Genomic DNA, 12,225 nt, shown 5'->3' on the forward strand with positions numbered 1-12,225 from the left:
ACATTTGGTTTTAGGGAGTGCATTTAGGACAGATTGATATGCTGGATACAGATATATATCCATAATTTACATCCACTTCCCATGCATCCTGTGATAAAAATTATCTACATTTTCCCAAATGCACTCAGAATAATTGCAGAGCTCCTGGTTTTTCTTTTCAGATAGAGGCAAACTAGAAGTTAAGAACAGGATTCCATGGAAAATAAGAGAAACACCAGGAGATTTAATACAAAATCATCCTCACCTCTGTCTTTCTCCAGTCTTCAAGAAAAGAAGACAGAGAGAGTAACTGCCTGTCTCTTGGATCCATGAAAGAACTACTGGAAGTCTAAGGAAATAAAATCATAACCTTGTGCAGTATAAATTCTTAGAAGAATTCCTCGTTTGTTTTTTTTTCTCAAGGGTTGGACTGACTACACAAACATGCTTAATATAAACACCAGAGAAGTAATAATCATAATGTTTATAGCAGGATGAGATTTAGCCACCTTAGTGTGAAGCAATGATGCAACATGAATCATCTTCACTGACACATTTTACAGCACTTACAACTTTCTCTGCATTGGCAAAACTATTAGCTTCCAGTTAATTGGCACTGGAGTTCTTTCAAACATTACTGGAATGGTTACAAAACTGAAAATGTTCCTATGTTAAAGGTTAATCCAAACCTTTATCTTCAAAATTACTTTTACAAGTATTTCGAAAGACAGTTGTGTCATACATAAATAACCCTCTGCCAATTTGAGGAGAGTGTAAGAACATCAATGAGATTTAAAGTGCAATACTTCAGCTGAACAGAATCTCTATTTTACACTGTAGTCCCATAGCATGGAAGAAATTGATTTATTAAACTGATATGAGAGAAACAGCAAACCCTTCAAGGGTTTGGGCACTGTACTAACATGGCACACTGTTTTCATGCTGGCACTTTGAAGACACTGTGAACACAGAGTACTTGGACAGAATGTATGTGAGAAATACCTTTCATACAGTGCAGATATGTCCAAGCAAGATTCCTCCAAAGGTGAACTCTGAAACCAATTCTCTTGCAACAAGTACTCTAATATGAATGATGGATTTCAATCTACAGTACATACTACTTTATGCCTCTATTTGGGTCTCACTGAAGCCCACTGATGAGGAAATGCAAATAAAGGGAAAATGTTATGACCTGTAATCACACCTATTCACAGTTTAGCCCAGTGTCCAAAACATCTCTGCATTTGAGAGCTTGGGCAAAATGTTCTTTCTGTCTGCACAGGACATCATGGAAGAGAAGGACACCTTTCTTAGTGGTGGTAATTGAGTTTTATTCTAACTGAATTCACAAAGTGGCGGTTGATGAAGCGCTGTCTCAAGTTTGTCCTAGGTAATAATCCCAAATCTAATGTTGGAAAGTGCCTCTAGCCTAAGACAGTCTGAATAGTTACAGAACCCAAGAAAGGGAAGATGTCCTAGGTGCCTCCTAGGACACTTTCTAATATCCTGTTTAAGCATCAGCAGCTCATGCTGAGTGTCCTCATGTCACTGGATACTGTTGATGTTTGGTCACAGCTGGTTGTCTTCAGCAGACAAAGCAACTTCTTCTAAGGCAGCAGTAGCAGAGCCCAAGAGAACAGGAAAAGCAAGGCAAGATGCATACTAAAATACCTCTTGTTCTCCTTTTCCCCCAGCAATATTCTCTGCCCTATTAAAGACATACAGAGGAGGCCACAAGGTAAAGCAATCCATCATGGGCCACTGCCACATCAATTCATGCTTAACTGAAAGATGAAAACAGCTGAAGCTTCTCTGTTTTGTGAGAATTTACTCTGTCCCTCAGACTTCAAACATTCCTTTGCTCAGTTGTATAGAGACAAAATCTGAATTACCCATTTACACACAAAGTGTGCTGCTTGAAAGGCTGAAGTTAGTTTGAATCCAGCAAACCTAGATGAAAGCACTCAAGGCACAAGAGCTCTGAAAGACCTGATCTGTCTGCTCACAATAAGATTTATGATGTTCACTTTAGTCCTCCACTATAAGACTTCCAAACTGAACCAGGCTTACATCTGAATTCGGGAAATCAAATGGACTTAGGGACCTTCCAGCAAATTCTTAAGGTTGTGCTGCTGCTTACCAGGCCAGTGCTTCAAACATGAATGTGACACACTGCAGCAAAACAGTCAAGCTGAAGAGTGACTCTGCCATAACAGAAAAATAAATTATTTTCTAATGTAGTCTTAAAAAGAATGCTGTAGAGTCCTCAAAGGTGCACAAGCAGATCTGACTGCTCCTGTTCTACATTTGAATGCATTCCCAGTCCACAGCAGTCTCAACCCCTTTAACTTTGAGCTGCTAATGAAATTTTAAAGATGCTTCGGCATGACACAGAACATCACCTAAAAAGATGGAAAAGTTGGAGAGCCTCCACCAACTAACCTGATATACCCCATGGTATGCTCAATTCAGCAAAAACTATTTAAAGCACCCACTTGAGCAAACACTTCACCAATTTCATGCTTATATCTTGTCAGGTTACCTTCATCACACCAATGAAATTTTTTCCTTTAAATTTTCCTCTGAATTTTTGCTCTGAAATATGAAATTAAACTATGGCTAGCAAAAAAAAAAAAAAAAAAAAGCTCAGTCAGTGGTCAAGCAAAGCACTCCCCTACTCCATACCTTTTGTACTTTTTGCAGAGCTCACCACATGAGGCTCATGTCCAGCTGAGTGAGCTGCTCAGCATGGGTGCCTCCCTAAGAAAAATGGACACTTCTCCCTAGAGCAAGGGTGAAGAGGCACAAGGCCTCTCTGCTCCTGCAGTTTTTCCTTTTTTCCACTTTTTTTGCAGGAAGACTGAGCGGCCAGGCTGTGAACACTGGCAGTCCTGCAGAACTCTGCAGCACCCAGCTCACAGTGCACAGTGCTTATGGCTCTGGTGCCAAACCAGTGCCTGCTGCTCAGCAATGGTGTGCAAGGATCCAAAACTAACTGCTGACAACAAAACACCAAACATAGTACATACAGAATGTTAAAAACATAAAACCCATTATTCTTGCAGAATTGTAGCTGTTACTTACAGAGATGCCTTTGCCACTGGTTTGCTACAGACAGGGCCACAATCAGCAATTTAAGAATGCCACACTTCAAAACAGTTAACCTTAAAAAACCCTCACTGTTATTTAGCAACTAGTCATAAGCTCACCACATTGCCTGCAGCTGAAGAAACTGGCTCTCTGGCTCTGAAAACTATTTTCAGAGAAAATGGAGATGCCTGAAGTTTTTCCATGGAAATACACTTCCATGTGTAAATGTGAGATTGCAGTAAAATGTAAGATTTGCTGTTCTCCATCATCCCCTGCTCACCTTCTGGCAGTGGCTGACACACCTCTGTGCTCAGGCTTTGGACTGAAAGTCAAACTGAGCTTCATGCATCTCCACAGTTGCAGGTCTTTGTTCTGGAGATGAGAAGGCTTGAAGTACCATTATACGGTTTGTTCTCCATTTCAATCCCCACAATCTGAATGGGCTGCACAAACATGTAGCTGGGCTATGGCATCATTAGCTGGGACTGAAAACTACTTTTTGCTGCAATGGTTTCCTTTGGCTGTGGAAATTTTATTCACTGTGAGAGTGCTCAAAGGAGCATTTCTGAGGCTGAGCTTAAGCAGTATTCAGTGTTTATTTTTTTAAAATGTTCCACACGTGCTCACTGTTACTTAAAGCAGTCTGTTTTAGCCTCAAATTGCATTTTTCTGCTCTCCCAACTACAGTATGACAGCCTTCAACTTCACTCAAGAAGACTTAATCGAATTAGTGTTGCTTCTGACACAGCCAGAGGTTTACATTCCTTCTAGATGACTACCTCTAAAGACAAATATTTAGAGGATCACCCTAAAAAAAAACCGGACTCTGAACTTCTGGATCAACTTCTTAATATTTGTGACATTGTCCACCTACCTATTACTCCAACTTTAAGTTAAAACCAAAACTAAACACAACAAACAGTAACCCTTCTCCCTAAACCAACAAAAAATTTCCCTAAAGATACTATTTTTTAGGCAACAAATCATGTAAAAATACAAGACAGAGCACTGAAAAATAATGCTTAATCCATCCAATACATAGGAGGTCAAACAGTAGACTCCAGTAAATCTTTACTTATCTTCAAACCTGATACCTATTCTAATACAAAGCTGCAAGTATGACTGTATGGTTGATGGAAGAAGCTCCACTGTTCCAATTTCCTGCCTTCCCAGATTTCTGTAATGATAATTTGCTGCATCTCCACAAAGCCTGACATGCAAGCAGATATAAAAAAATGTGAATTAAAAATAATACATAGGTAAATAAATGAATTAATAAAATCTTCTTGCCTCTTTTGGCATGGAGTCAGCCTGGACCATGCAAATAGTAAATAGTTCCTGCACTGTGGTTAAGCAGATGTTATATGAGGAAGAAGGCAGTTATGCACAGCTCACTAAGATGTGCAAAATATCAGGCATGATAAATTGACAACACTGTATTGCTCTCCTCTTCAATCTTCTGGATTAAGACTTGACTGTCATCTGATTTTCCTCTTGGTTGCAGTTTGAATCAGTTATTTAATATTTAGTATTACAGAGCCACTTGAGACCAGTCCTGTCCTAAATCTGTATGCTCAAAATGCAGCTCTGAAAGTCTTAAGAGCAAAATTTAGTAGTGCAGAAAAGAGGAAAGGAAACACAGTAATAAATTTTGAAGTAATGCAGTTTTATAAATTATAAAGTGTGTTTTTATAATTAGGCCAGAAAATATGTATAATACAAAAGGTGTTTTGGTAACTCATTCTAGGTTACATATTTTCTGTTCAATGATTATGCAACTGTTCTCTTCTGAGTACTTTGAGGGCTACATAAAATAAAAATAAGACCTCAGAGACCTATGCTTCTTACCAAATCCTGCCCTACAAAGAGATATTATCTGGAAAGCTCATGGGAAGCACACACAGAAAAACCAGAGGTTGCTGCCATGCACCATCCCTGTGGTCTGACCAGCAGACCTGTTCTCTCATCAGTGATGCTCAGTGCAAACAGCTGATGAGAAACCAATCCAAAGCCTTTCTAACAGGGACCTCCCCTCTCCATTCTCACAATGAACTCACAACTCACCTGTCTGCAGACACAACAGCTGCTCACTGTCCCACTCCTTTACAGCTCTAGAGGAATGAAAACTTGAATCTTCCAGACTGCATTTGAATTTCACCTAATGATGTTGTCCAGCCATGATGGCCAACATTTTTATGCATAAGGCACCTTAGTGTCAGGTAGCCACCTTCTTAGACCAACTTGCATTACCTGTTTTCTTTTGCTCCCATGCTCAATGTGATTCTGCTGTAGCATTAAGTGTGCCCCAGAGCAGTTTTTGCCCTGCTGAAGCAGATGCTGAACCCTTAGGGGTATGGCCTGTGTGGAGGCAGGCTGGGTGCCAGTGCTGCTTCCCCATTTCCCTGAGGGAGCTGCTGGCTGTGCTGGATCCATGCAGCACATCCCAGCCTGTGCACAGCAACCACACAGCCTCTACAGACTACACAGGCAGAGATCAGTCTGCCTCCCTGATCTCTGCTTTGTCTTCACATTCTGTGCTTCCATTTCAGAAGACAAACCTGCCCAACTTCCAAGTGGGAGTTGCAGGGCTATTATAGCTAAAATTGGAGGATAAGCAATGTTTATAGCAGAGTACGCAAACCTCATCTTGTCAATTTTGTTTTCCCTTTTACATGCCAAAGAAATGTATTGACTTTGTCATTTATGTTCCATCCCTCTCTGTGTCTCTCATTCATTGCTTGTTGGATCACTGAAAACTTAAAAAAAACCTCTACAAGTTGCTCATTACAGTGAAGGCTTTTTTTTGGTCCATTTTTTATTTTTAAAGATTTATTTTCCATCAGCATTTCAAGCACTGTACAAAGAAAGAGGGACAGGAAATTTTTGTACTATTGTTCTTGCAAAAGTGCTTTTATCAGAGCAGATAAAGAAGACAGAACCCCAAATTTACCAGGAAGCACCATCTAACCAAACTATATTCATTTGTCCTTAAGTATTTCAATAACTAACCATAAGGGATAGCATTAAGAATTTCAAAGCACACTTTCTGCAGCACCTCATACTGAATACTTCCTGTCTGATAGTCACAATTTCAGGCTGTTTTAGGGCCTGATCTTAGAAGATTTACCCTGCCAATAACCAGGACTACATGAGCTGACGCACTACTTGAATCTTCTGAAAAAATTAATGAAGAATTTAAATCTCACATACCCTTTTTAAAATCTGCTAGCTTCTTGAACTTCAGGGAAGTGAAAAATAAACATGTCTGTATGAGCAAATCCTGGTCACCAGTCAATACAAGCAGAAAGGCCTGTCACACTGATAGTATCAGTAAAATGTAATGAGTTCATGGGTTTACATATAATGCAAAACAGGAGCATAGAGATGAAGTTACCAGAGAGGTCCCCAGTGCAGCCTGGGCTCTGTGTGCTGCCACAGCAGGTCTACGGTGAGACACCAAAGCAGAAGACAGCAGCTGTATCAAATGCTGGGTTACCATGTGCCTATAGCTACATTACCTACCATCATCCCAAAAAGCATTAGACAAACTAGCAAGTTTCTCATCTCCATCAGCATCACGTACATGTTCTCACAGAGACCACCACCACTACATAAATTCAGCTACAGGCCACTGCAAGCCCCTTGCCATTGGCAGACAACCTACTAACACAGAAAACAGTGTAGTTATATGCAAGTGAAAAATGTTAAACAATGTAAAAGCTAATTCTCCTCTTAACTCTGTGTCTCTGTGAAGAGGCATAGTCCATGGATCTATAAAATGAAAGGCAATCAAATATGAAATAAACTGTGTAACAGAGAGAAGTAAGGATTTGCAGTGTATAAATAAAATTAATTCATTGCTGTGTATAAAATAATATCTTGCTGCCACTTAACTCTTCAGTGTTTCAAGGCACTTGTCTCCAGTTTGCCAACTTCATTTAAAGCTGAGGCTGACTGAAGGTGGCAGCTTGTTCTGCCACAATGAAGAACTAGACTGTTTCAGGTGCATAGAACACAAGAAAACAGTAGCTACTTCAGTCTCTTCATTTTTCCTTTAGTTGTCATAAATTGTTATATTGTGACTGTAATTTTGGATTTGTGTTCACATTAACTAGAACTTATTTAATTTCCATAATATAAGACAAGGGTGAGCCCATACAACCCACAAGAGAATGGAAACCTAGTTAATTATAACCTTGCTTAATGTACAATGATAATGTTAAGTGATGGTGTCTTTGCAGGATGAGCACATAAGTTAATTTAAATTAATTAATTGTGTTAAAAACTGTGTCACAGAAGGCAGTAAGGGCAGGGAATTCATAATTTTAAGTAATTCAACTTGAGGGAAGAGGGAATTTCACAAGATGCAAAATAATAAGCGCTTAAAGCACGAAAGTCTTAAAACCCAGTGAGCATATTATTGAGGACATGGCATGGACATCTTTGCCTGTCTGCTCCAGCAGAATTGCAGGGAAAGAGGGCTGGCAACTCCTGACACTTAACCAATGTTGTAACCTCCCCCTAACACCATGTTAGGGCAGTGAGAAGTCCTGAGGCCCAGCCTAAAAAGACAGATGTGCCAAGAGGCAGAGCTGAAGGCAGAAGCCCACAGCAAACCACACTGTGGCAGCTGGGCTTCATTGCCCAGAGTCTGCCTTTGGAAGTGTGAGTGCTGGGCAAGCTGAGTGCTGGAGAGGAGGTACACAGAAGATGGTTAATATACATTTATCAGAGAACAAGTGCTAGAGAAGAATTAAAATTGCTGACATGGCTGCACTGTGCTCTCACAACTTTAAAATTAGGACAGCTTGACAGCCATTCACTCATTTGTGTGTCCAGGGACTAAAGCTACAAATTACTATGTATTATGTAACTCAAGGCAACCAATACTGTCTCACTCTTACTCTTGGAGCAGGGAGGCCATCAGTGAACCAGTGCTGAATGACATCATACAAAAACATACATTTACACAAAATAAAAGGCTCCATCAATACTTTTCCATACTGACTTCATACATGGCTTAGAGAGTAGCAGACAAAGGAATCAGTAACATGCAGAACTATTGAGTGCAACTCTTGTGGAGCAACAGCTCACCCTGATGTAAAACAAATCAGGATTTCTGTCTTGGTTTTACATAGTCAAACATGACTCCAGGCCTTTTTGTATAGCTCTAGTTTCCCTGACATGAGTCTCAGTATCAATGCCTCATTGACTTTTATTTTCTACAGAGGCCTTGCATTCAAGCACATCTCTCTTCAGTGATGTTACTAGACATAATTCTTTTAAGAGAGTAATAGGTCCTTGAATGTATTAACTCCAGAGTCTAAATGCAACTCTTACAGTACTATTGTAAAAAGGCAGTATTTTACATGCTTAGTACAGATAAAAATTGCCAGATCATCTTTGTTACTCTGCACTTCAGTTACCACACCTGAAGCCATAATAAACACCTCTTGCACTCAGCAAACACACATATTCCCTGTTCTGGAACAATTTCACAGACTCCAACTCCCTTCACATTTCATTGAACACCTACATCCTGCATCCAAAAGCTGCCTCACAAATGTGACTCTGCCAACACCTGAGCCTACTTGCCCCTGATGTCGTAATCCACTTATCAACACAATGCCAAATATCTGATTGCCCAAGTAACAGCAACTCCCATTCCATGGAAAACAGCAAAGGAAAACAAGGGAGATCGTGCAGTTCTGTGGCCACTGAAGAGTAACAACCACATTTGCTGCAGAGCACATTGTGGGTCTTCACAGACTCATCCCCTCTTTGCTTTTCTAGGACACTGAAACACAGTTTCATGAAAGACAGTTTTCATGAAACACTGGTTAGTCCTTCATTCCATCTAGCACTGGAGCAGTTGACAAATCAAAATTAAATAGACTCAAAGTACCACCTACCACAAATTTTTCCTCAGATCAGAAGTGTGTTAGAAGCTGGCTTAGGAGAGCCTGATGCTATTAAATACTCAGAGCTAAAAGCCTATTTATTTTCTAATGCTTTACTGCTCAACACAGAGCACAGACTGATGAATTCTTTTGCACATTCTGTTATCATGTGCATCAGCACAGTTCAGAATTTCAACAACCAAACAGCTGTCTTCATTTCTATCCTTTTCACAGTTATTTTTCCAGTACAATTTTGTAGGACAGAATTACTCTGCTAGTTAAGAAAAGCAGTATGCCCAAGAAGTTGCTAACAGCCCACAGAATTTTCACACAAACGTGTATAACAAGCAAAAAAAACCCCAATTGGTATTCCTCTACATCTATACACATACATGTGCACACACACACACATTCTCATATACAGGCACAGACAGATAAAATCTTCCTCCAAAGCTACAACAAAATGTGCATAAACAAAATTTCAATTCCTTAGGAAAAAGAATATCTAGCTAGGATACAAGACAGAGGCTCTTCTCTCCCCTACATCAAAACTAAAAGACACCCTACTTACAGACAATTTAGTATCCAAGCTTCTTCTAGAGAATAAAGGGGAGGAAAAAATAGATCTTTGGCTCTTCTGTCTGCACATTTCCATGTTTTCACATGCAGAATGTTGCATAAACTCAAAACATCTCTCTTGGCCATATGTTTCTTCTAGACACTCCTTAGAAACCACATAAATATCTCTAATAAGCAGCTTGCTTAAATGTACATAGCTGTAGGACAGACAAGCCATTGGCCTGATGACATTCCAAAATCCCAGACTAGTAACTTCTGGCATCACAGGTTCTCTCCCTTTGTGCCAGACAACAAGGGGAGAGGACAGAATGCTCTCTCTTTGAGAAAACCTGACATGCCTACACACTGGTACTATGAGCAGAAACAACACACTGAAACTGGGAAGACACTGGAAGTGGTTTGGGAATCACTCCTGCATTGGCTTTCTGACACATCAAACATTAACAAAGACATTATTGGATTCTGTATTCTGTGTGGCAATAAGCAAAGTAATATTCTTGATTTAGGCTGTGCCATAGGGACAGAGAGAAAAGAATAATAAAAGCCCAACAGAAATACATGGGAGTAGAAAAGTTCATTTTGCACATTTAGTTGACCACTTTTTTCCCCTCCTTTATGGGTGTTGGACTTTCAAGTTGAAGAAAGGAGTGCAAATGGTCTAAATTCACAAAATAGAAAGAAAAGCTATGGATAGACTATTATCTGTAACTAATATAGTGGGCTAAGTGCCTGAGCTTTGCAATCTGAGGTTATACTAGGTGGATACCTTTCCTAGTGACTACAAACTGTGACTTGAACTCCAGGTTTCATGCCAGAATCACCTAATCCTTGGGATATGAGGACTGACTTGCTAGTAAAATAATACTCAGTGCTGCATTTATTACTTTCTGACTGGATCATTAATCACCACCTGGTGATTATATACATTAATCACCACCTAGTGAAGTTATCTATTTCATATTTCATATAAATACTTATCACCATAACATCTGAAAGCTTAAGCAGGTAAGTAACACCACTAGGGTCCCACCATTAGGGTCTCTATGGCTCCAAAAATCAAATTACACCTTCTCTTCCACACTGACAGACAAAACTCTAGGGTGTGAATACTGGCTATGAAAGGTTCCTGAAAAAGTAATTTATTTTCACTATAATGCTGTGACACAAACAGTATCAATAAACAGGAGATTTTACTACTGTGGTTTTCTTCATACAACCATCATCTGCCCATGGCCTGAATATCTAACAAAGACTGGCAGCAAAGGAATTATTCCATTCAAACAACCAACAAAACCACCAAAAAATACTCCCCACAAAGCAAAAACAAACAAAAAACCCCCAAACCAAACAAACACACAAACAAACCACAAAACACAACAAAACAAAAAAAACCCAAAAACCCACAGAACACAACAACAAAAAACCTACAAAAACAAACAAACGAAACAGAAACAAAACAAAACTAAAAAACCCACCAAACACCCCTTCCCCCTCAAGAAGCAGCGAGCAGTGTAGGTTTTGGGGTTTCTCTGCACTCAGTTCATGATCAGAATTGTAATTGTTTGAAAAGAAGGGAAGGGTTAGAGAAAGTGAGAAATCTGTGACAATAAGAACCTAGTAATGAAGTTACTGGCATAGTGTGTTTGGGGCTGGGTCTTTGGCATCATTCGTCTCAGGCAAGTGTGTTTATCATTAAATTTCACTCTCAGCTTTTGTCACATTGAAGCTACTCTACCTTAGATAGTGCCCACGCTATTCATTTGCAAGCAAGATAAGGCAGTCAAAAATGGCCTACAGCCCTTCTGGCACAGCTCCTCTTCCCTTTCATCATGGAAAAGCCACTCTGGGCCCAAGGAACACTTTGTCTAGCAGTAAATTAAATCGTCTCCATGTGAAAAGAGTTGGAGTTCTTTTTAGGCAGATCCACATTTGCCGTGGGTTCTCTCACTTTCCTTCCCACGCCACAGTCAATCAGTGCTGTTCCCAGGAAAACTGAAGCCTTCTCTGGAGGGACAACAGCAGCTCAGCAGGATGAAGGTGTAGGCAGAGATCACTGTCATTCTGCTTGCTCTGCTCTTGCTTATGAGATAAGGGCACACTTTGTTCTGTCGAAACTCTCCACTGGCACCTCAATTACTGAAGACTGGAGTGCTCCCCTTCCCATTACTGCTGTGGGAACATGAGCTTCAGGAGCTCAGAGCTTCAAAGCATCTGTCACACACAGTCACTACATCTCTCAAAAGCCACCCCATTAACTCAATAGCTATGAAAAGGCTAGAGACCCCATACCAAAGGATTTCTTTTGTCAAAACTTTCTGAACAACCTTGCTTAGCACTCTGATGGACATATTTAACTAAACCACACTTTAACTGAACCCATACTGAAGGGATAAAAGGGAACCCTGGGCTCCCAGCAGTAGTCTGACTACATGCCAACAACTTTGTCCAAGATGTGTCAGGTCAGCTGGTGGCACACAGTCCATCACTGGAAATGCTCCCAGGGCAAGGCACACACAGTTGGGTTGGATAACACCACATTCCCACAGCACTAGGTAGCACAGAAATAGAGAGGCAGCTCTCACTGCACCTCCTGCAAACCATGAATAGAGAGAACCTGAAGTATTGACCCATTATTTATGCCATCTCGCTTCTGTTTGGACAAGTTTTATCATGACTG

The 12,225-nt window shown here is 40.2% G+C and overlaps 1 protein-coding gene across 2 annotated transcripts in view; it reads right to left on the minus strand.

Annotated features, from left to right (window-relative positions):
- Window positions 1-12,225, minus strand: part of CERS6 (ceramide synthase 6) — a 91,339-nt gene that overhangs the window by 44,980 nt on the left and 34,134 nt on the right. The gene's annotated exons all lie outside the window — the stretch shown is intronic.

Source organism: Ammospiza caudacuta, chromosome 8 (genome assembly GCF_027887145.1).
Source record: "Ammospiza caudacuta isolate bAmmCau1 chromosome 8, bAmmCau1.pri, whole genome shotgun sequence".
NCBI lineage: Eukaryota > Metazoa > Chordata > Aves > Passeriformes > Passerellidae > Ammospiza > Ammospiza caudacuta.